Source organism: Neovison vison, chromosome 6 (genome assembly GCF_020171115.1).
Source record: "Neovison vison isolate M4711 chromosome 6, ASM_NN_V1, whole genome shotgun sequence".
NCBI classification, from domain to species: Eukaryota; Metazoa; Chordata; class Mammalia; order Carnivora; family Mustelidae; genus Neogale; species Neogale vison.
The window spans coordinates 203,781,243-203,806,611 of record NC_058096.1 but is presented as its reverse complement, the minus strand read 5'-3'; the positions used below and the strand labels follow the sequence as shown (position 1 = coordinate 203,806,611).

At 40.4% G+C, this 25,369-nt stretch overlaps 1 protein-coding gene and 1 pseudogene across 4 annotated transcripts in view; one reads left to right on the top strand and one right to left on the bottom strand.

The window, feature by feature from the left end:
* Nucleotides 1–25,369, top strand: part of RAD54L2 (RAD54 like 2) — a 110,544-nt gene that overhangs the window by 55,158 nt on the left and 30,017 nt on the right. The window lies entirely within an intron of this gene.
* LOC122908473 lies at nucleotides 22,428–22,697 on the bottom strand (annotated as a pseudogene).

The window sequence follows — 25,369 nt, the reverse complement described above, 5'->3', positions numbered from 1 at the left end:
CTTACCTAATTTTTAAAAAGATTTTATTTATTTATTTGATAGAGTGAGAGAGCACAAGAAGGTGGAGCAGCAGAGGGAGAGGGAGAAGCAGGCTCCCCATGAGCAGGGAGCCTGACACAGGGCTCGATTCCAGGACCCCAGTATCATCATGACCTGAGCTGAAGGCAGACGCTTAATCCACTGAGCCATCCAGGTGCCCCAAGAATAGACTTATCTATTTTTTTTTTTTTAAAGATTTTGTTTATTTGAGAGAGAGCGTGCATGAGCAAGGGGAGGGGCAAAGGGAGAGGGAGAAGAGGACTCCCCACTGAGCATGAAGCCCGATGTGGGGCTTGATCCCAGGACCCCGAGATCATGACCTGAGCTGAAGGCAGCTGCTTAACTGAAAATGCCACCCAGGTGCTCCAAGACTAGACTTTTATTGATGAGCACTGAGTAACATATGAAACTATTGAATCACTGTAATGTACACCTGAAATTAATGTAACACTGTTAACTACACTAGAATTAAAATTAAAAAAGAATAATTAGCTGTTGGATTTAGCAGCATGGGAATCCTTGGTGTCCTTGATGAGCAGTTTTAGTGCCCATGACAGGGGCTTAAACAAGAACAGGTGGAGAGAAATTGGAGACCCCTAGTATAAACAATGTTTTGAGGAGTTTTGGTCTAAAAGGAAATGAAAAAAGCTATAAATGAAAGGGTATCTGAGATTAAGGAAAGGCTTTTTTAAAAGTTAAAAGATCTTATCCTTTGTTGACTTTTTGCCAGTGGGGCTTATTAGGTAGGGAGGGAGAAATGGATGATGCCGGAGAGTTGGGGGGCAGTACCTACTGGCTCAAGCCACACCTGAGAAAAAGCCTTTGCCTCAGTCATAGTGTTTGATAGAGAGGAATGCCCCTCAGGGCAAGGTAATCCTCTGCATCTAAATTTTTGTGATCTTGGGCAAGACCTTGCTCAGCCTTTAGGTTCACTTCCACAAGATGAGATTCTGCCACCTGAATCTAGATCTGTTTTCTTATTCTGGATGAAGACAGAGAAGGATGTGCATGTTTTTAGGAACAAAGAAGAATCACCAAAGCAGAGAAAAGGGCTGTGAATCAGCATGGAAGGCCAGTTTAGCCATGTGACTGAATGTAATACAGACAGCTTAAATAGCTCTCTGTTGCATTTCAGCATTTTTTTCTCAACTTAGTTGACCAGCACCATTCCTTAAATTACGGATTTAAGACAGTGGTGCTTGGATGGCTCAGTCAATTAAGCATCCTACTCTTGGTTTTGGCTCAGGTCATGATACCAGGGTGCTGGGATCTAGTCCTGCATCAGCCTCAGGGCTCAGTGTGGAGTCTGCTTGTCCCTTTCCCTCTGCTCCTCCCCCTGCTCACTCACTTGCTCTCTCTCTCTCTCTCTCAAATAAATAGATAAAATCTTTTATAAAAATTACAGATTTAAGGGGAGCCTGGGTGGTTCAGTGGGTTAAGTCTCTGCCTTTAGCTCAGATCATGATCTCAGGGTCCTGGGATTGAGTCCTGCATCAGACTCTCTGCTCAGCAGGGAGCCTGCTTCCCCCCACTGTCTCTCCCTGCCTCTCTGCTTGCTTCTGATCTCTGTCAAGTAAATAAATAAAATCTTAAAAAAAAATTACAGATATAAGATTTTTAAAAAACTTTTTGTTTGAGTAGGCTTCATGCCCAGCGTAGAATCCAGTGTAGGGCTTGAACTCAAAACCCTGAGATCGAGAACTGAGCTGAGATCAAAAGTCATATGCCTAACTGGCTGAGCTACCCAGGTGCCCCAGGACAGATCTTTTTATTCTGTGTTTGTTCTCTCCTCCTCCTCTCCAACCCCAGAAAGTTGTATCACCTTTTCCCGAGACAACTTGAATATTTTTAGACTGATTTTTCAGAATAACCTAAATCAAGACTTTAGGTTGACTTTTTTTTTTTTTTAATTTGAATTTTACATAGCTAATACACAGTGCTGTATTGGTTTTTGGAGTAGAATTCAGTGAATCATCACTTACATATAGCACCCAGTGCTCATCACAACATGTGTCCTCCTTAAGAATGCAAACTGGTACATCCACTCTAGAGAAGAGTATGGAGATTCCTCAATAAGTTAAAAATAGAACTACCCTATGATCCAGCAATTGCACTACTATATATTTACCTAAAGGATACAGAAATACACATTTGAAGGGGTACATGCACTCTTATGTTTATAGCAGCATTGTTAACAATAGCCAAACTATGGAGAGAGCACAAATGTCCATCAGTTGATAATAAAGAAGGGTGTGTGTGTGTGTGTGTGTGTGTGTGTGGGTGGGTGTGTTCATGTGCTCACATGCACACACAATGGAATATTAGCCATCAAAAAGAATGAAACTTACATTTATAGTGATGTGGATGGAGCTAGAGTGTATTACGCTGAGTGAAATAAGTCAGTCAGAGAAGGATAGGGTGATTTCTTGTTAGAAATGAAGTAGTGTCAATTTTGATACAATTTCCTGTCCTCCTTTTCTGCGTGCTAGGCTTAAAGACACAAAGGGGCAAAGTTTGGGTGTGCTGGGGGCAGAAGATTGTTTTGTAATCTGCATCAGGAAAGCATGTCAGATACTGACCCAGTTGTTCAGAGTGACTTTGAAGGACCCGTTAGCCCTCCTTCCCAATAATCCAGGGAGTGGGAGCTTCTGATTATAGGTTTAATTTGCATTTCTCTGATTACTTAAGTTCTTGGCCTTTTTCCATATGCTTATGACCAATTTCACTTTTGTAAAGTGTCTCAACACATTTTTTGGAGCACTTTTCTTCCCTTTCATCTATTTCTTACTGATTTATAGAAATTCTTCGTATCTGGATATGAACCTTATTGGGTACACATAAATACCCATCTTTCCCTTCTGTATTGCTTGATTTTTTTACCCTCTTGTGTTTTCTTTTTTTAGGCAGTTTTTATGCTCCTTTTTATTTTTTTTATTTTTTATTTTTATTTATTTATTTTTAAGATTTTATTTATTTATTTGACAGATAGAGATCACAAGTAGGCAGAGAGGCAGGTAGAGAGAGAGAGAGAGGAGGAAGCAGGCTCCCTGCCTAGCAGAGAGCCCGATGCGGGACTCGATCCCGGGACCCTGAGATCATGACCTGAGCCGAAGGCAGCGGCTTAACCCACTGAGCCACCCAGGTGCCCTATGCTCCTTTTTAAATTTTATTTTTGATGAGTAGATATTTTAATTATAATGAAATTGAATTTATTTTTTCCCTTTATGTTTAGTGCTTTAGGGCTACCCCAAGGTCATAAAGATATTCTCCTATTTTCTAGAAGCTTTAAATGTTTTACCTTCACATTTAGGTCAGTGATCCATCATGAACTGATTTTTGTATGGTATGTGGTCGGGGTCAAGGTTCATCCCTCTCTTCCCCAAATACGATTATCTAATTGATCCAGCATGCTGCATTGCATTTTCTTGTACCTTTCATTGTAAACTGAGGCACAGTACATATGTAGCTCTGTCTCTGAACTCTGTTTTCCTTCCACATAATTTCCATGAAGGGAAATGGGAGTAGAGGAGAAATTATGCAGAGTGGTGGCTAAGAATGAGAGCTCTGGAGACAGATCAGCCACTTCAGTTCAAACCCTCTCTTTACTACTTAGACCTTTTTGAGCAAGTTTTCTTTCTGTAAAATGGGAATAATTGTAGCATTATCTACTTAAAAGGGCTGTTTTGAGGACTGAATAAGTTAGTGGTATGTACGTGTGTATGTATGTATGTATGTATGTATGGAGACTCCATGCCTGGCACGGAGTCCATGCCAGGCTCAGACTCAACTGAGATCAAGATCTCAGCCGAGACTAAGAGTCTGACACTTAACTGACTGAGCCACCCAGGCACTGCCATGTTTCTTGTATTTGTGACATGAATAAATCTAACTGGTAACAAGCCTTACTGGTGGAGTGAGCCCCAGTGCTCTGGGAGCAGGGCTGGTGACTTGGAGCAGTTATTGTATGCCCTCGGGCATGACTGGGGTACAGTGTGTTGGGTCCATATCTCACAGGGCTCACCACAGACCTGGTGCTGGGCCCACAGCCATTCACCAACTGCTTTGTCTGTCCTGACTTCAGACTTCCCAGCAACCTTCCTGAAGGGAAGTTCTTTAAGTATTTCCTGAATTGTCTTCTGAAGTCTTAAAGTAGTCTTCGGTCCAGTTCAGAGTATAGAAGCAGGATGTGCTAGTTTTACATAAAATTCCCCAAACAGCGTACCAAGAGAGAAAGCAGCAGTTATTAACCTTTTCTCCACAGGTGTATTGACAGGCACTGAAGCCTAGCAGTGCTGGGCACACACTGAAGTAAAAATAAAAAGGAAGAAACCTAGGAACGCTTTCAAGAGGCTAACCTTTAGGCAGACACCTGAAAGAGAGTATCGGTTAGAAGTAAGTTAGAATCTAACATGTACTTGTTAGATAAGGAGATGGGGAAAGGAGGGACACAGCATCCTGCTTTGGAGACTAAAGAGCATGGAACGGAGGGTTGTGGGTGGAGGGAGGTACTTGGTGGTCAGAGAGAAGGCAGCAATCAGGAAAGGCCTGATAGAGATTTTATCCGAAGGGCACAGGGGACAATTTTAAAGTGTTTTTAGAAGATCCTGGTGGTTAGAGACTGACTGGAGCAGATTCAGAAAATTCACTCTTTTCTGCAGTGTGGGTTGAGGTTGGCGGGGAGCAGTCAGGAGGCAGGGAGACTCTGGAGGCCAGAGCAGGAACCCAACCAGGTAGTACAGTGGTGTGGAGAGAAGAGGAGAGGGATAGTTAGGTACCTTCTTCAGGCACAGAACTCATGACTAAATTTGAGGAGAGAAGAGGAGAGAAGGAAGGATGAGCCTTTTTTCCCTTGAGAGTGACCGGGTATGGTGGAGCTCTAAAGAGTTGCTACTCTGTGGGGTGCAAGGTGCTGGGAGAGCCACTGTGGAATGTTCTTTCACCATAGAGACTTTGTACTTCCGTTCTTAGCCTTTCTTTTTATTTGTAATTGTCCCCTTCACCCATCAGGAAGCAAGGCTGCAGGGTGCTTCTGGCTAAGTACACATTTTCTTTGCATTTTCTACAGCCCCACAGAAAACTTTTTTTTTTTTTTTAACTTTTTAAAAAAAATTTATTTATTTGACAGAGATCACAAATAGGCAGAGAGGCAGACAGAGAGAGAGAGGAAGAGAAGCAGGCTTCCCACTGAGCAGAGAGCCCGATGCGGGGCTCGATCCCAGGATCCTGGGACCATGACCTGAGCCGAAGACAGAGGCTTCAACCCACTGAGCCACCCAGGTGCCCCTGTTGTTTTATTTTTAAAATGATTGGTCAGAAAGGATCTTACCTGTCTTTCTCTGACCAGAGTTACTCTCTAGCCTTTTGCATTCATGGAGTTAACATTTAAGGTTGCAACCAACAAGACTGTTCCGAAGGTCTGTGGTGTGCACTAGTTTACTAGTTTTTGCCAAGGTGTGACTTTCAGTGATGCTCTCTTGAGGCTGGGCAGCGGGGACTGATGATTGGCCCTGCCCTCCACAGCATCTGCTCCTCAACCTACCCTGTTCTCTGCTCTCAGATCAGAAATTCTGATCATTAAGAGTTTGAAGGGATCATTTAAATGTTTCAGTTATACGTGAATGCGTTTTGTAAGAAAATCATGTGCTGTAGCTGGGTTTCCATTTTATGAAGGTATCTTCTTTTTCCTCCTGTGCTTTCTCACCATGATGTCCGTTGTGAAGTCTGATGGACTCTGTGTTTGTGAAACTCCGGTCTTTGTTCACAGCCTCTTCTCAACTAATGAATCCTTCTGGGAGTTTTGTGGTTTTGTTTTTTTTGGGGTTGTAGCTTCAGTGCTTCAGCGTGTTCATCAGTAGAATGGAATAGTAAAAAGAGTTCTGTTGATTACCCCGCCTCCCCATACAGGTTACTAGCATGCTTTTGTTTGTCCATTGGACCAGTTTTACTGTCTTCTTCATTTTTGGTTAACAGGTGCAAGAACAGATTTTGGAGGATTATCACCTTGAGAGGTGTACCCAAGCCCTCTCAAAAGAAACGAAATGAGCTGTTGGTATTTATTTCTCTTTGCTCATTCCCTCTTGAAAGAGGCAGCACTTGGGGCTACTGGGTAGCTCAGTTGGTTAAGCGACTGCCTTCGGCTCAGGTCATGATCCTGGAGTCCCAGGATTGAGTCCTGAATCAGGCTCCCTGCTCAGCAGGGAGTCTGCTTCCCCTCTGAGCCTCCCCTTTCTCATGCTCTCTCTCTCTCTCTCTCTCTCATATAAATAAATAAAAATATTAAAAAAAAAAAAAAAAGAGGCAGCACTTGTGCCATCCTAGTTTCCTCTTGCTTGTTGTGGATACCCTTAATGGGGCTCTGACGGAGTTTGCATGTTACGGAAAGATTAATATGTTCTTCTGTGCTTCTGGCATCATTTAAAAGTGGATTTCCAGGTGGGGGAATGGGTGTGGGGCTTTACCAGCTGAGCTCCAGAGGGAGGAGCTAGGCTTGTTCTCTTCATTCTTCTTTTAAAATCCCTACTTTGGGAAAGCGGAGATCCTGTTTGCCCCTCTAAATCTCAGCTCTCAGGCTCAATGGGAATGCCAGGAGATTGCTTTCTAGCCTCCTTGAGAAAGTCTTGCCAGTTAGGAGTCTCGATGAAGAGGAGGAAGCCCAGCATGGACTGACTTGGCTCTTGAACCAGCTCCAGTTCTGACACCTCTTTCTGGTTATATAACATCAAGCAGCTGCAGCTTCCGGAACCACTTTATTCCTTGTAGTGCTGAATGGCAGGTGGAGGAAGCACTGACCCTTTAGTGATTCCGAAGTTACCAGGAATAATTTTTTTTTTTTAAAGATTTTATTTATTTATTTGTCAGAGAGAGAGGGAGAGAGAGTGAGCACAGGCAGGCAGAGAGGCAGGCAGAGAGAGAAGCAGGCTCCCTGCCGAGCAAGGAGCCCGATGTGGGACTTGATCCCAGGACGCTGGGATCATGACCTGAGCCGAAGGCAGCTGCTTAACCAACTGAGCCACCCAGGCGTCCCACCAGGAATAATTTAAGCTTGAGTATTTAATTCTATTTTTATTTCTCCCTTGTTTGAATCACTCATACTTTGGGAAACAAGCAAGGAAACATTCCATTGCTTGTCTTCCCGTTAAGATCCCTAGCCTGTTCCTTTTTACTGGAGAGATGAAGAGACCTTTGGAAGTAAAATTTTGAGGAAAGAGTAGCCAGTCTATTATCACTTGAGGCCTTTAGCAGAGTCTGGAAGGAAGAACCCCCTCCCCCAATCTCCCACCCCAGGCAGCTGGCCTTAGGTGGCTAGGTGCTTCAGTCACCAGGTGCCTTGGCTCAGCTATTGCTCTTGGATGGGCTACAGCTGGTTTTAGATAGGCTTCAGCTCTTTCTACACCTTCACACTCTGGGCACTGGGGTTTCTTTTCCTTAATGTGTTCTGATGGCTAGGTGTGGGGTTGGTTCCAGAATTCTAGGGGATGTCAGGATGGTATAAATCAGGCTGAGTGTGTGATTCAGCATTTGTGTTTAGCTTGAAGACTTCTGTTAAGGAGAGACAGAATTAGTGGATGTTTTCTCATGGCTGATGGAATAATAAAGTTGGAGAAAGTGGGGAAATACTTCAAGAACTAGCGTAAATTTCTGAAGTAATGATTTCAGTTTCAACTATTAGAGGTACTGAAATTTTTCAGAATTATAACTGTTCTTTGTTATATTCTGGATATACTAAACCTTTGTTATTTATATTGTAAATAGCATCTAGTCTATGGCTTATCTCTTAACATCATTCATAGTGTTCTTTGTTGTAAAAAAAAATCTGTAATTTTATTGTAGTTTAAGCTTTTCCATCTTTTATTTGACAGAGACACAGTGAGAGAGAGAACATAAGCAGGGGGAGTAGAGGAGGGAGAAGCAGGCCTCCCGCAGTGAAGGGAGCCAGATGTGGGGCTCTATCCCAGGACCCTGGGATCATGACTTGAGCTGAAGGCAGATACTTAACGACTGAGCCACCCAGGTCCCCCTCTATTGTTTGAGAGTCATTTCTTTCATGGGTGAAAAAGAAAGAGGACATAGGAGAGGCATATTTTAAAGATTGAAATGTGGTTTTCATCATCCTCTTTTGTTTTATTTGGATTTTTAAATTTTTATTTCATGAAATTATTTTAGATATTACCTTGTCTATAAGACTTTTTAGTAGAGCTAGGCATTTGCTTTCCATTTTCTCATAACTCCTTAAATGTTATTCACAAATTAGGCTAGACTCCTTCAAGGTAACAGCCTTAGTCTGTCTTCTTTTCCACCTTTTGCTCAGAGGTTCCTGCTTTCCTGTTTTGCTGAGAGCCCTGTAATTCTTACCTGTGGTTGCAGAGGTGGCCAGAAATCATCATGATGCTGAGTAGAATCAAAATTAAATCGGTCTGCAACACAGGGCTAGAATTTCAGATTGGTTGAAAATATGTGTAGTTGTGTTTACAAGTGAATGTTTCTTTATAGTTTTTGTCTTGATTGTGCTAAAAGCAGTGGTTCTCATCAGGGATTGGTTTTGTTCCCAAGGGGACATTTGGCAATATCTGGAGATATTCTTGGTGGTCACAGCTGGGAAGGTGTGACAACGAACCTGGCTGGGGATGCTGCTGAAGGTCCCCACAATGCACAGGGCAGTCTTCTACAACAAAGCATTATCCAGTCTAATATGTCGACAGTGCTGAGGTTGAGAAAGCTTGGGCAGCCCTGGTATCTGAAAATGTTTTGCATTCGTTCTCCTCCCCTTTGAGAGCCCAGTGGGAAGTCTGGCCATTTCTTTTCTTCATAAGTATTAGGTTGTGTCATGAGTTAGTCAGAATGGTATTGGTTCACTTGTTAAAAATGTGTTTAATTTAGGATCTGCTAATGCTCTTTAGTATTAATACTATGAAGATTTATTCTTCCAAGGAAGTATGATGATAATTTTTTTTTCACTCTTTCTGACTTCCATGACTATTTTGAAGGTGAATCGCATTTTGGCTTGCATGAGTTTTAAACTTTTTTAGGCCTGTTGGCAAATTTATTGGCTTACCATGACATTTGTACAGTACAGTCAGAGAACGCTTGATCCCAGAGAACTGTCAATGTGTGTCTACATATGATAAATAAACATATTTAATAAGATCTGGTATACTCGGGCGCCTGGGTGGCTCAGTGGGTTAAGCCGCTGCCTTCGGCTCAGGTCATGATCTCAGGGTCCTGGGATCGAGTCCCGCATCGGGCTCTCTGCTCAGCAGGGAGCCTGCTTCCTCCTCTCTCTCTCTCTGCCTGCCTCTCTGCCTACTTGTGATCTCTCTCTGTCAAATAAATAAATAAAATCTTTAAAAAAAAAAAAAAAGATCTGGTATACTCTTTTTTTATTGCTGGTGGATTTTTTAATTCATACATATTTTTCTCTAGTAGTAATTTGTTAAAGATTCATTTTTAAATTTATTTTAAAGAGAGAGATTGTGTGCATGCATGTGAATGGAGGGAGGGAGAGGGAGAAGGTGGAAGCCGACCTCTCCCCACTGAGTGTGGAGCCCGCCATGGGGCTTGATCCCTCGACCCTGAGGTAATGACCAGAGCCCAAATCAAGACTGGGTTGCCTGAGCCACCCAGGTGCCCCTCTAATAGCAACTTTTATAAAAAACAAGCTCATTAAAAAAAAATTGAAGACAATTTTTGAGCCTCTCTTATGTAGCAGGCATTTTAAGTTTGGCTTTAGAGATACAGTGATGAATGAGATGGACAGAATCCTTGCCCTAAAGGATCTACAGTCCAGAAGGAGAGACAGATATTAAGTGTTGAATCAAATTATTAAAATAACTTCAGATTTTGGTAAGAACCATGTAGACCAAGGGAGGGAAAGAGCCCTAGGGGTAGGGAGGAAGGGTCTACTTTAGCCTGGGTGGTGGAGTGGGGGTGGGGCTCTCTGAGGGTGTAGCATTATGCTTGTCTTTTCAAAGAATGAACTTTGTTTTTGTTTTTTCTCTTCAAGTAGTTTTTCTCTATTTCATCCATTTGCTCTTACCGTTTTTTGTTGTTGTTTTTGTTTTGTTTTGTTTTTAAAGTCAGCTTCATACCCATTGCGGAGCCCAGTGTTGGGCTTGAACTCAGAACCCTGAGGTCAAGACCTGTGCTGAGATCAAGAGTTGGATGCTTAATTGACTGAGCCACCCAGGCACCCCATCTGATCTTATATTTATTGTTTTCTTCCTACTACTTTCTTTAGGTTTAATTTCCTCTTCTTTTTCTAATTTTTTTTTTTTAAGATTTTATTTATTTGTCAGAGACAGAGGGAGAGAGAGCGAGCACAGGCAGACAGAGAGGCAGGCAGAGGCAGAGGGAGAAGCAGGCTCCCTGCCGAGCAGAGAGCCTGATGTGGGACTCGATCACAGGACGCTGAGATCATGACCTGAGCCGAAGGCAGCTGCTTAACCAACTGAGCCACCCAGGCGTCCCTCTTTTTCTAATTTTTGAGAAGAAAATTTACAACATTGGTTTTCACTATTATTTTTTGACACTGGTTTTAGGCTGTGGATTTACCTTTAAGTATAACTTTAGCAATATTGCAATTTTTTTTTAAAGATTTTATTTATTTGACAGAGATACAAGTAGGCAGAGAGATAGGCAGAGAGAGAGGAGGAAGCAGGCTCCCTGCTGAGAAGAGAGCCCGATGTGGGGCTTGATCCCAGGAACCTGGGATCATGACCTGAGCCAAAGACAGAGGCCTTAACCCACTGAGCCACCCAGGCACCCTCACAATTTTTTTTTTTTAAAGATTTTTATTTATTTATTTGACAGACAGAGATCACAAGTAGGCAGAGAGGCAGGCAGAGAGAGAGAGAGAGGGAAGCAGGCTCCCTGCTGAGCAGAGAGCCTAAGGTGGGGCTCGACCCCAGGGCCCTGAGATCATGACCTGAGCCGGAAGGCAGAGGCTTAACCCACTTAGCCACCCAGGTGTCCCTATCACAAATTTTAAAAAAATCAGTGTTAAGTGTGCCTGGGTGGCTCAATTAAGTGTCTGCCTTCACCTCAGGTTCATCCCAGGACCCCGAGATCTAGCTGCACATAAGGCTCTTCACTCAGCACGGAGTCTGGTTCTCCGTCTCCTGCTGCACCTCCCCCACTCATGCTAGCTCACGCGCACATCTGCGCACACTTTCTCTCCAATAAATAGATAAAATCTTGTTAAAAAATCAATTTTACTATACAGTTTATATATAGTAAAATTCATATCTTTGTATAGATTGATGACTGTTGACAAATATGATTGCCCTGATCAAGATACAGAAAATACCCATTTTCCCAGAAAGTTCTCATGCCCTTTTGTAGTCAGTTTTCTGGGCAACCACTTTGAACTCATTTCTGTCATTATAGATTGGCTTTGCCTGTTATAGAATTTCATATACATGGAATTATTCGGTACATATTCTTTTGTGCTTAGCCTCTTGCTCAGCATGGTGTCTGTGAGATTCATCTCTTGTTGCACATGTGCCTAGTTTGTTTGTTTTTATTGTTGAGTAGTATTCCAACTGCAAAAAGTTGAATACAATTTGTTTATCCATTCATGTTTAATCTAATGATTAAACGTGATAGACGTTTAATCTAATGAGTAAACCTGTTCTGACAATTCTGTGAAGCTGACTTGGTTTCTAATAATTAGAGGTAAGTTTTCAGGTTCCCTTGGATAAAATACTAAGATATGAATTGCTGTGGTAGGTATATGTTTAACTTTATTAGAAAACGCCAGAATGTTTTTCCAAAGTGATTGCACCACTTTACACTCCTGCCAGTAGTATGTGAGAATTCCAGGTGCTTCATATCCTTGCAAGCATGTGGTATGATCATGTAATCAAGGGTAGGGGTGCAAGAGCACCTGGCTCCGGGGTCCCAAACAGAGCAGGTTTGGCCACTTGCTACTGACAAAATCTAAAGGCAGAGAGACTAACTGTGGTGAAACAAGAAAGGAATTTATTTTAGTCATGCCAACATGGGGTAGATAGTAGACTAGCATCCCAAAGCGGTCTCCAAAGTGCTGAAAATACTTCCAGGTTTATATAAGGAAAATATGGGACAAAGGTTAGTGGGTATATGCAGGTGGGCAGTGAAGGTCAAGTCAGTCATTGTCTTGGGGTCAATGACTGCCAGAGCTCTTGCTGGCTCAGTATAGTCTTTATTGCTTGAAGTGTGGTGGTTTTGGTTCCCATCATGGAATGCATTTACCTGCAGGGTCTTTTGCCTGAGGTAAGAGATAAGCTGGAAAGAAGAACTTAATCAGTTAGAAATTTTGAGGTCAAAATGGAAGTAGTTGAAGTCCCCTTTCAGTCATTATTATTATATGTGCTGCCAAAGCAAGCATATCAGCCAGTATTACTAATTTTAGCCATTCTAGTGATTATCAAGTGGCATCTGATTGTAATTTAAATGTGCATTTCACCTCTTTTGTGGAATATCTGTTCTCTTTTGCTTTTCTTACTGGGTTGTTTGTCATCTTCTTACTGAGTTATAGAATTTTTAAGGAATATTTTCTAGGGTGTCTGGGTGGCTCAGTTGATTAAGTGTATGACTCTTGATTTCAGCTTGGGTCATGACTCAGGGTCGTGAGATCAAGCCCTGTATTGGCCTCTGTGCTCAGTGCAGTCTGCTTGAGATGCTCTCTCTCCCTCTCCCTGTGCACCCTTCCCCTCCAGCCCCAACACACACATGTACTCTCTCTAAAGATTTTTTTTTTTAACTTGACAGACACAGCGAGAGAGGGAATACAAGCGGGGGCAGTGGGAGAAGGAGAGGCAGGGTTTCTGCTGAGCAGGGACCCTGATGTGAGGCTTAATCCCAGGACCCTGGGATCATGACCTGAGTTGAAGGCAGTTGCTTAACAACTGAGCAAACCCAGGCACCCTGAGAGAATATATTCTAGATACAAATCTTTTATCAGGTATACACACACACAGAGTTAATGTTTTCTATGAGACTATAAGACTGTGACTTGTCATTTTTCTTTTAAGGATACGTTTTGAAGAGAAGTTTTTAATTTTGATGAAGCACACTTTATCAGGTTTTTCCCTCGTGGTTCAAGCTTTTTGTGTCCTGCTTAAGAAATCTTTACTTGGGGCACTTGGTTGGCTTAGTGGGTTAAAGCCTCTGCCTTCAGCTCAGGTCATGGTCCCGGGGTTCTGGGATCTAGCTCCGCATCGGGCTCTCTGGTCGGCAGGGAGCCTGCTTCCCCCTCTCTCTCTGCCTGCCTCTCTGCCTGCTTGTGATCACTGTCAAGTAAATAAATAAACTCTTAAAAAATTTTTTTTTTACATAACCTAAAGTTGCATCTATTTTCTATTAGAAGTTTTATAGTTTAAGCTTTTATGTTTAGGCCTTGATCCATTTTGAATTGTTGTTTCTGTATGACATGGAATAGGGTGAGAATTGTATCCATTGAAGAAGGTGTGCTGGAAAAATTTTCTCCATTGGATTACTTTGGTACCTTTGTAAAGAATCAGTTGACTATAAATGTGCAGTCTAATTCTGGACTGTATTACATTAATAACTGTATCCTTACTCAAAATCATCATTATTGTCGTTTGAATCAGGTAGTACAAGAATTCCAACTTCGTTGTTGTCTTTTTTTTTTTTTTTAAGATTTTATTTATTTATTTGACAGAGATCCCAAGAAGGCAGAGAGGCAGGCAGAGGACAGAGGAGGAAGCAGGCTCCCTGCCAAGCGGAGAGCCCAACCAGGGGCTTGATTCCAGGCCCCTGGGATCATGACCCGAGTCGAAGGCAGAGGCTTTCTGAGCTTCACTGAGCCACCCAGGCGCCCCTCGTTGTTGTCTTAAAAAGTTATTTTGATTACTCTAGGATCTTTGCATTTTCATAAAAAATTTTTAGACTCCTCAATCTCAGTTGCAGCAGATAGTGGCCAGGGTTAAATAACAAACAGGGTGGAGGCTACATTGCCTTTTACGCTAGCCTTGGAAGTTACAGTGTCACTTCTGTGTTATTCTTTGGTTATAACTAAGTCATAAGTGCACCCAGATTCAGAAGAAAAAAATTAGAATCTACTTCTCAATAGGAGATGGATCAAGGTCAAACTATAGTAAAGCATTGGATAAAAGATACTGGTACATTCATATTTGGAAAATACTGTCTGCCACATTCTACCCTCTGGCCACAGTAATTTACATCATCCCACATGTAAAATACACTGCGCCCTTTCCTCAAGACCTCCAAAATTTCATCCCAGTCCAGCATCAGCTTATAGTCCAAGATCTGGTCCTCTAACTCAGATCTACGTGTGAATGTGACTTCCAGTTGTAGTTTTCTTGAGTTCACTCCTTAAGTACAGTTTCTCTTATCTGAAGACTTTTATGAACTAAAGAGACCAGTTTTCTGTCTCCACCAATGTAAGATGTTTTGGGGATAAGGTAGATACTCTTATTCAAAAGATGGGGCAGAGAAAGTAGGGGAGAGGGAAGGGAATGAGGCACACAGCAGTCACTGATCTATAGTAGTCCTAAAATTCCTAGGTGAGCACATTTTGCTAGTTCTTTGATTAGAACTCAGTATTTCTCCACGGCTTTTGGTGTTATCCTCTAGAATCTTTGTTCTGTCTTCTGAATAATCCTTTCATTTTACAAAAAGTAACATGGATTATAGTTGAACCCCAGCTTGCTGACTGCCTCTAGAAGTTTGAGGGTCGAAACCCTTTTTTCATTTTGTATTGTTTATATCTCCTCCATTTCAGGCTCATGCATTTCCTTTATAAACTTGTGTATCAGTATAAAACCCACTTCATTAGACAAAAGCTATACTCACAAATCTCTTCAAGATAATTTCTTTTCTGGTTGGCCTTCCTGGGAGGCTGATAAAAGATAATACTCTAAAATTGTTCTGAGTTTTTTTTTTTTTTAAAGATTTTATTTTTTAAATTTATTTGACAGACAGAGATCACAAGTAGGCAGAGAGGCAAGCAGAGAGAGAGGGGGATGCGGGCTCCCTGCTGAGCAGAGAGCCTGATGCGGGGTTTGATCCCAGGACCCTGGGGTCATGACCTGAGCTGAAGGCAGAGGCCTAACCCACTGAGCCACACAGGCACCCCTAAGTTTTGTTTTTTAACCAAGAAGATCTGCTAGGCATGTCTGCAAAATCTTTAGGAGGCCTTTTGTCTGAACAGGTCTATGAATCACTACTTTAGATATTTCTGAGATCATAACAAAGGATCTTAACAGATCGTTTGATTGAATTTTTCTTGACTATGGATATTTTTTTCCCGTTTCTTTGCATATCTGGTGACTTTTGATTAAATAAAATGGTATTTGCACATAATATATTGTAGAGGCTCTGCATTCTGTTATCTTCCTCTAAAAAGTGTTCATTTTAAGTTTATCAGGCATTTCAGTTACTGATTGATTCCCTTGAACTTGTGAAGCCTTGGTTTTGTGCCATTTCAGTACCAGTCTGTGAAAAGCCCAAGGTGTTTACCAATCTAATTTGGTAGGACTAAATCTCTAAATTCTTGCAGACCATGTCAGGGCTTGGTTTTAGTCTTTGTTAAGGAGGATGTAATATAGGTCTCACTCTAGAGAGGTTCTTACTCCTAGGGACAGCCTTTCTTTTGTCTCAGCTGGATGGTAGAGGTGTTATATAAGATGTTAATGAGAACTTTCAACTCTGGCAAGTCTAGCATTCTCCAGTTTCCCTGACATTGCTGTTTCCCTAGCATTGCTAGACTTCTAGTATCTCTGTTTTGCTCTTACTCTGGCCATATACATACTCTGAATGATTTCACATGTTTGAAATTTGTTGATGTTTGCTTTATGGTGCAGTAAAGGGCAGTTTTGATAAATGATGCCTACATAAGCTGTTGAAAAGAATGTGTGTTTTGTTATTGTCCAGTGAAGTGTTCTAAATATGTTTGTTAATTCAGGTTTGTTAATTGTTTCATTCAGTTTTTGTATGGCCTTACTGGTATTTTTGTCTGTTGAATTTTATTCTTGAAAAAGGCATGTTAGTCTCTCATTATGATTATAGATTTCTGTATTTCTTTCAGTTTTGATGTATTTTGAGGCTAAGGTATTGTGTACATATAAATTTGATACTGCTATGTCTTTTTTGTATGTTGACCTTTTGTCATTATGAAACATCCCTTTTTATTTCTATTACGCTTCTTACCCTAATGTCTCTTTCACCTGATATTAGTATAGATATGTTAGCTTTTGGTTAGCATTTCTTAACATCTTTTTTCAACTTTTTTTTCTATTCTCTTTCTGCTTTTTTCCTGTTATTTAATTTGTTTTTCATGATAGCACCGCTTAGTTGGGTTTTGCTTTTTTTAATCCAGTCTAACAGTTTTAGTCTTTTGATTGGAACCTTTAGTTGATTTGTGTTTAATGTAATTATTGATACAGTTGTGTTAAAATTTATCATCTTGGTATGTATGTATGTATGTATGTATGTATGTGTTTATTTATTTTTAAAAAGATTTTATTATTTACTTGACAGACAGAGATCACAATCAGGCAGACAGTCAGGCAGAGAAAGAGAGAGGAGGAAGCAGGCTCCCTGCTGAGCAGAGAGCCCGATGTGGGGCTTGATCCCAGGACCCTGGGACCATGACCTGAGCTGAAGGCAGAGGCCCTAACCCACTGAGCCACCCAGGGAGGGAGAGGGAGAGAGAGAGAGAATCTTAAGCAGACTCTGTGCTTAAGCAGAATCTTAAGCAGACTCTATGGAGCCTGTTTTGGGGCTCTGTCTCATCACCCTGAGATCACAACCTGAACCAAAACCCAAGAGTCAGACACTGACCAACTGTGCCATGCAGATGCCCCACCTTAGAACATTTTAAATGTTTACCTCTTTCCTGCGTTTTATGTTATATATCCTTATTTTAATTCTATATATTTTAAGTGCCACAACATGTTTTTCTCTAGTCAGTGCTTATATTTTCCACACATAGACCTTTCGTTGTTCTTTTTAATTTTTAGGAGTTTATTTGACCAGACATCAAATCAAGCAGTGCCAATTAGAAATGGTTAGGAGCACTTCCCTTTTTGTTGTTTTTCATTCCCTCCTTCATTTCTGTTTTTTGTCTGAGATAATTTTCTTTCTGTCTTTGGTATTTGTTTTTGGGTATGTTTCTTGGCAACAAATTTAATCTGTGTGTTGTCTGAAAGTTGCTTTATTTTGCCCTTGTTTTTGAGTGATGTATTAGTTGGTACAAAATTCTAGGTTGCCAGTTATTTTCTTTAAAAAAGCTTAGAAACTTTCCATCATCTTATAGTGTCTTTTCAGGTCTCAAGAATCCATTGTTATTGTTGCTCCTTTGAAGGTATTGTGTTCTCTCCCACTCGTGACTGCTTATACAGTTTTTTTTCTTTATTAGTTTTCAACACTTTTGCTATATAATCTCCCTAGGAATTTTTTATTGTTTTTGGTTTTTTTCTGTTTATCGTACCTATAATCACCAGAGCTTCTTGATTCCACTTACTGTATATATTGTTTCTAGAATATGTCTTTGATTCTTTTTCCTTTTTTTAAATTTTATTTTTAAAATTTGAATTCAATTAATTAACATATATTATTGGTTTCAGAGGTAGAGGCCAGTGATTCATGATTCATCAGTTTTATATAATACCCAGTGCACAGTATATCATGTGCCCTCCTTAATACCTATTGCCCAGTAACCCCATCTTCCCACCCACCTCCCCTCCAGCAACCCTCAGTTTGTTTCCTGTGATTAAGAGTCTCTTACGATTTGCCTCCCTCTCTTGGTTTCATCTTGTTCTATTTTTTCTGCTCTTGCCCTATGATCCTCTGTTTTTTTCCCTTAAATTTCACATATTTGTGAATCAGTGAGAATTGATTAATATATATTCTGATTATCTGGTGGCATTATCCAGATTATCTGATAATATGTATTATCTAATTATCTGGTGACATTATCCTTTCATTTATTTTCTCCATTTCTTCTTTTTTTTTTTTTTACATGTTTTATCAGTTGTTTCTTATTTTGTAGTATCTAGATCACCAGTGATTCTGGTTCTGTTGTCTGTCCCTCTTAGTTTTTGATCATTTGATTTTGTCTCCTGGCATAGCTGGGAATTTTTCATTGAATGCTGGACAGTATATATAAAAACTTATGAGGCTATAGATAGTATCTTTAGAGAGGGTTTCTTTTTCTTCTCCTTAATCCATCAGGATAAAGCTGAATAAATGCTGATCATAGTTTAAGAGATTTTGTTTACTTCTGGCACACCCCTGTTTCTAGAGTGTGGCCATCCTGTAAGTTCCAACTGAGAGTCTGGATGTTCACTGGGCCCATCTGCTCTGATGGTTCCTAAATTCTAATCTTATCTTCTCTGCACCTCATGCTACAGAAACATCAGTTCTACTTTTCAGTGGTTTTATTCTTAGCTTTTCAACTTCCCATCTCACTCAGCTTTAGAATGAAGTAAATGACTTGAATGGAAATAAACTGAATTTTTTGCTCAGTTCTGCCTTTCCCATTTCACCAGGCTGATGGTCCCTCATGTCTTCAAGTTTTTGTCATTTTAGTCCAATGAAATTGTCAAAAGTTCTTCTGGTTTCTTTGCTTCTTATTAATAGCCTTCTGTTTAGGTGACTCTCACCTTGTTCCGGCAACCAGACTTGGTGGAAGAGGGGAATGAATGGAAGTAGAATGCTGGCTCATCTCTTCTTGATTTCCCTTTCTCTGGACTCTTGTCCCTTCTACTTCTGGTCCTTTCAGCATCTCTTCAGTGCCTTCAAAAGACTTTGTTGTGGTGGTGATTTTTAAATTTGATAACATATTTCTAGCTGTTCATAGTGCAAGTGTTGGTTTGCCTCAAGCTATTCCACCTTTGCTGGAAGGAGAAGCACCAAGCCAACATTTAAAAATATGTATATATTTTTATAGAGGTATAAATCATCATTTTGAAGTGTATAATTCAATGATTTTTAATATATCAAGGTTGTTGAATCATCACCACTTTAATTTCAGAACATTTTTCATCACCCCAAAACCCCTTTATCCATAAGCAGTCACTCTCATTATCCTCTCTCTCAGTCCCTGGCAATGACTAGCCTACCTCTGCCTGTAGAGATTTACTTGTTCTGGACATTTCTATAAATGGAATTATACAATATGAGGCCTTTTGTGTCAGACTTCTTTAACTTAACATAATGACTAAGCCAACTGTGCTAAAATGTGTATAACATAAAATTTACCATTTTAGGGGCACCTGGGTGGTTTAGTGGGTTAAGCCGCTTCCTTCAGCTCAGGTCATGATCTTAGGGTCCTGGGATCCAGCCCTGCATTGGGCTCTCTGCTCAGCGGGGATCCTGCTCTTCCCACCACCCCGCCCCGCTTGCCTCTCTGCCTACTTGTGATCTGTCAAATAAATAAATAAAAATATTTTTTAAAAATTTACCATTTTAGCCATTTTAATTTTGTATTTTTTAAGTAGGCTTTATGCCCAGCGTGGAGCCCAGCACAGGGCTTGAACTCATGACCCGGAGTTCAAGACCAGAGCTGAGATCAAGAGTAGGATGAACAACTGACTAAGGCACCTAGGCATCCTATTTTAGCCATATTAAGGTGTAGAATTTAGTGGCATTAAATAAATATACATTGTTCTGCAACTGTCACCACTATCCATCACCAAAACTTTTTCATCATCCTGTATTGAAACTCTGAACCCATCAAATCATTCCTCCATTACTTTTTCTTCCTAGCCCTTTGGGAACTACCATAATACTTTTTGTCTTTATGATTTTAACTACCTTAAGTACCTCATACAGATGGAATCATATATTGTCCTTTTGTGACTGAATTATTTCACTTAATATAATGTCCTCAAGATTCACTCGTGCTGTAGCATGTGTCAGAATTTCCTTCCTTTTTAAAGGCTGTGTACTGTTCCATTGTTTGTATATGTCATGTTTTGCTTATCCCTTCATCCATCAGTGGATACTTAGGTTGTTTCCACATCTTAGCTATTATAAATAATGATGCTGTAGAACACAGCTGTAGGTCATGTCAAGACCCTACTGTCAGTTCGAGTATACATCCAGAAGTGGAATGGTTGGATCATATGGCAATCCCATGTTGTAACTTTTTGAGGGATTGCCATACTGTTTTCCATAGCAGCTGTGTCATTGTACATTTTTGCCAACAGTGCTCAAGACTTCCAATTTCTCCAAATTCGTGTTAACGCTGGCTCTTTGTTTTTTTTGGTGATAGCCATCCTATATGGCTTTGAGGTGATATGTTATTGTAGTGTCAATTTATGTTTCCCTAATGATTAGTTTTTTTAAGCATCTTTTCAGGTGCTTATTGGCCATTTATAGATCTTCTTTGGAGAAATGTCCGTTTATATCCTTTGCCATTCTGAATCAGTTTGGTTTTTGTTGTTGAGTCTTAGGAGTTCTTTATATATTCTGGATATTAATCCCTCATCAGATACGTGGCTTGCAAATATTTACTTCCAATCCATGGGCTGTCTTTCCACTCTCTTGATAGTGTCTTTTCATGCCCACAATTTTAAGTTTTCATGAAGTCTATTTTGTCTTTTTTTTTTCTTTTATTGCTGTCCCCTTGGTTTCCTATCCAAGAGATCATTGCCAAATCTAGTGTCATCAAGTTTTCCCCTTATGTTTTCTTCTAAGTTTTGTATAATTTTTAGGTTTTACATTTAGATCTTTGATCCATTTTTTAGTTAATTTTTGTATATGGTATAGAGTAAGGGTCCAATTTCATTCCTTTGCATGTGGGTATTTGACTTTCCCAGCACTGCTTACTGAGAAGACTGTCCTTTTCCTGTGAATGGTATTGGTATTCTGGTTGAAAATCCTTTGACCATATATGTGAGGGTTTATTTCTGTGCTCTCTGTCCCATTTCAGTTGTCTATATGGCTGTCTTTATGCCTGTTCCACATTGTTTTGATTATAGTAGCTTCATAGTAAGTTTTGAAATCAGGAAGTGTGTGTCCTCCCTTGTTCTTTTTCAGAATTGTTTTTGCAAACAGAATTGTGCTGGAACACAGCTGTTCTTGTTCACTTATATGTTTATGTATGGCTGCTTTTGAGCTGCTCTGGTAAAGTTGAGTATTTTAACAGAGACATATGACCCACAAAACCTGAAGTGTTTACTATCAGGGTTTTTATAGAAAAAGTTTACCAATATTGCTCATTTCCCCAGCTGTAGTGGATTGTACCGCAAATAAAGGTAAAAAAGGGAAAAATAATTTGTAAAATATGTTTATGCCACTATAGATACAAATAAAAACTAAGAAATAGTCTGAATGACAAAGCATTCTGTGATATACTGATACCTTTCATTAAAATGATGAGTATGTGGACTATGTCACTATGTCGAAGAAATATTTATATGTATGTAACACATGGCCAAAACAGAACACAAAATGATGTGTATTCGTTGGTTACCGGCGCAAAATATGTGCATATATATTAACAAATGTGGAAAAGTTGAGATCTAAATAGTTTAGAGATTCGTGCTTATTATATTTTATCTTCTGTTAAGACTTCTAAAATTAAAACAGTCGTGAAGTTTTTTTTTTTTTTTAAAGATTTTATTTATTTGACAGACAGGGATCACAAGTAGGCAGAGAGGCAGGCAGAGAGAGGAGGAAGCAGGCTCCCCGCTGAGCAGAGAGCCGGATGCTGGGCTCTATCCCAGGACGCTGGGATCATGACCTAAGCCGAAGGCAGAGGCTTTAACCCACTGAGCCACCCAGGCGCCCCAAAACAGTCGTGAAGTTTTATTCTGGAAAATCTCAAATGAAATAGAAAAAGAGTAGTAAAATGAACCCTGTATTCCCAGTATTCTCTTCAATAGTTGTAAATACAAGGCTCGTCTGGTTTCATTTGTTCCCCCCCACCTTGGATTATTTGGAAGTAGATCCTTAAAGTTGTAACCTTTTATTTGTAAACTTCAGAGTGTTTTCACTCTATCTTCTAGCATTAAAGTCCTAGAAGCAAAAACAAAATAAACACGATACCATTATCACACCTCAGTATTTTGAATCAATAATTCCTTATATCATGAAATATGCGGATAACCCCTGATTATCTTTTAAAGATTATTTTTACTGTTATTTCATTAAAATCCCTTTAAATCCCACATTTAGTTAATTTGTCTTTCAAATCTTTAATCTGAGTTTTTCCTACTTCTTTTTGGTGTTATTTTTTTCCTGCAATTTATTTGCAGAAGAAAAGGATTCACGTGTTACTCTGGTTTCATACATTTCTAGATTTTGCCCATCGTATCCTTGTGGTCTTGCTTAACAAATTTAACATAATTCTTTTGTTTTCTAAAAATCATGGATATTATCTTTATTACATTGTTAGCTGATTAAGATACATCAATACATTATCCTCTGGTTTTTTGCTTGGAAATCAGCCACCTGGATGTTCTAATACTGCTTTTATCACGTCTTGGTGTCTCGGCTAAGAAGGCCTCAGTTTGCCTGGAAACCCACCATAGGTACTGTACTGGCTGCTGCTGAAATTGCTTCGGGTTCAGTTGACACTCTTGGCTTCTTAGGGGGGCTGTCCTTCTGTGTTTGACTTGGACTTCCACCTCTGGTACATGCCGTCCTGTAGTCTATCTCAGGTGTAAGCAGTCCCTGGCCTGCTCCATCACACTGCTGGTCGCTCCTCAGAACAGAGTGTCAGTCATCTCCTTTGGCCACTCCAGTCTGTCTACATGGTCCTTCTTCCCTGTATTTTTGCAAACCAGTAGTGAGATCTCAAGGTGTGTTGAGATTCAAGTAATGTTTTGGCACATGCACATAATAGTTGTGGTGTATACATCCTTTTGCATCACATCAGGCACCATGTGGTAAGACTTGGAATTCACTGAGCTTTGTTTGTATAGTTGGGATTGGGTGGGAAGAAGAGAGAGGCCCCTGAAAGTGTACCTTATATCCCCAATGAGTGAGACATAGAGATTTTTCTTGCATTGTTCCTCGTTTGCCTAGTCATATTTCTTGTGACGATGTTCATAACTCATTCCTGAGAAGCTTATGTAAGTGTTTGTTGGTGTTTATATAACTCTGGTGATTGCTGCGCACAACTGGCTCACGTGAAGGAGAAAGTTCAGAGGTATTTGCGACCAGATCTGATTCTATGATCCTGAATTTGGGTGGTAATAATCATTTACTTTTAAGCCACATGTCTCTCTACCTCCTTTTTGATCCTTTTCTCTTTTTCTTAAGCGGCGTTTGGTGGATTATATTCCAGAATTTTTGGGAGGACTATCTTTGAAAGTTAAATTAATGATTTTGATAATAGGTTGTAAATTCATATGGTTCATTTTTCAGAAGATAAAAAAGAGCATGCAGTGGAAAGTCACATTTTGAATTGGGAAAGAATTAATTATAGAAATTTTGAAGTAATAGTTTAAGAATAGTTTAAGATGTGGTCTATATTATTATGTTATGTAAAAACCAGAAAGTTCATAATAAGCATCATGAAGCAGCAATGAAGCACTTGTAAGACATTAACTTACATGACAACAAACTTTAAATATTAGTACATCTATAAACTAAAGCCCTTTAACAAGTAAACAGTAGTTGTTGAATCCAGAAGCTGAAGATTAATTCAAAGAATACTGGTTGGTAAGGAGCTGGTTTAGATCTAAAGCCTCTGTGTAAAGGGAAAACCTGTGTCTGAACTAAGTGTACATAAGAATTGTATATACTATAATCATTTAAAAATTGCTACTGTACTTGGCCACATTCAACGCTGGGTCAGACAGGAATTCAAAGCTAGACTTTATAAGTTGGAATGTTTGATTGTGAATTTGTCTGTAATACTGAAAGGTTATCAGATTCTTTTCTTCCTCCTCCCAGAAACATCACACTCTGCAAGGCAGAAACCAAAAAAGGAGGTAGAGCAGTTGGCAACAAATTCCCAGTACCCAGTAGATCAAGTTCAGACCCTTTATCTTGCCCTGTATACTCTGACTCTGTCCTCTCTGCCTACTTGCTAACCTTGCTTCCAACAGTTCCTCCAAGTGGTTACTCAATAAATTTGCTTGTGAAATAGAAACAAAAGGCCTTCAGGCCAGGAGAACATCAGATTTCATTATCAGAACCAGGTCAGAGGACCTAGCAAAACACCAAGCTGAAGTGTGCCAACCCAGCCTCAATTGTAATTGTGTAGGGCAAGCTGCAGTTTTTGGAAGTAGCCATTTAGCAAGAGATGTCCCCTCTTAGGGACTCTGCTCTCCAGCAACATCTTCCTTTGGGAGGAAGAATGTGATAGCCTCCCCCTTTAGGAGGGAAGAATTGAGGGCTGTGAGTTAGGAGAGAGGTGCCAGTAATATTATGTGACAATGCCATGGAAGTATTAGTTCTTTGGAGGCGTGGGGGCCGTGAAGCAGTGGTAGTTCTTCTTAAGGAAAACAGAATTGCTGACCTTTCCTTTTACGGTGCTTCAGGTGGAAATAGGAGAGGACCGTTTGAGGGGAGGGTAGCCAGTCAGACTTGCAGCTCTTTTGGAGCTTCTCTTTCAGTTCTCATGTCTGTCTGGACACACAGGCAGTAAGCACCTTACGTTTTCAGTGTGTGGAAGATGTCCACAAGCCAAGGCTCATGTTGCATTCCCAATGCTTCTTGTCACCCCAAACTCTTGGTGTCTTTGAGAGGCCTTTGTAAAAGGCCTGCTGTGGATCCTGTGGTGACAGAGAAGGGGCTGTGATGTTTTAATCTCTTGCTTCTGTTAGTGGTATTGCCTTGTCCCCTTATGAACATTTCTTGTTTGGTGCCTCTCTTAGCCAGTTCCCCTTTGCTCTTCAAAAAGCAGGTCGATACCTAAGTTTTAGGTAGATACCTAAAAACTTCCAGTGGTCTCTCAGTGTGAGGGCCAAGGAAGCTACTTCCACTGCTGCTGCAGGAGAGTGAATCACCCCTGGTACTCACATGTGAGTGCGTGTGCATTTGTGCACACATGTCCACACCCACTATCCCCCTCTAGCCCCACATTTTACATTGGCCACATTAGCTTCCTCTCCCTGCCCAAACAGTTGTCAGTAGAATGTAGAAGGCTAGGAAGAAAGGGCCTTGGAAGTAGTCCTCCCTGGGACAGGGATTGACATCTGTGCCAGCATCTAGGAAGGATCTTGAGTCTACACCTCAGCCTGCCTTGGTTGAGGAGTTCCTGAGGAGAGACAGGGAATGGTTGTTGGGTCAGAAGGCCCTTCTTGCTGCTGATTTGCCTAATTAATTTTAGCCAGTATTGAACTGCCTGTATTTTCCCAACTATTCCTCCTTGTCTAAAGTATCCATTCCTTTTGCTTATGTTCCTGTA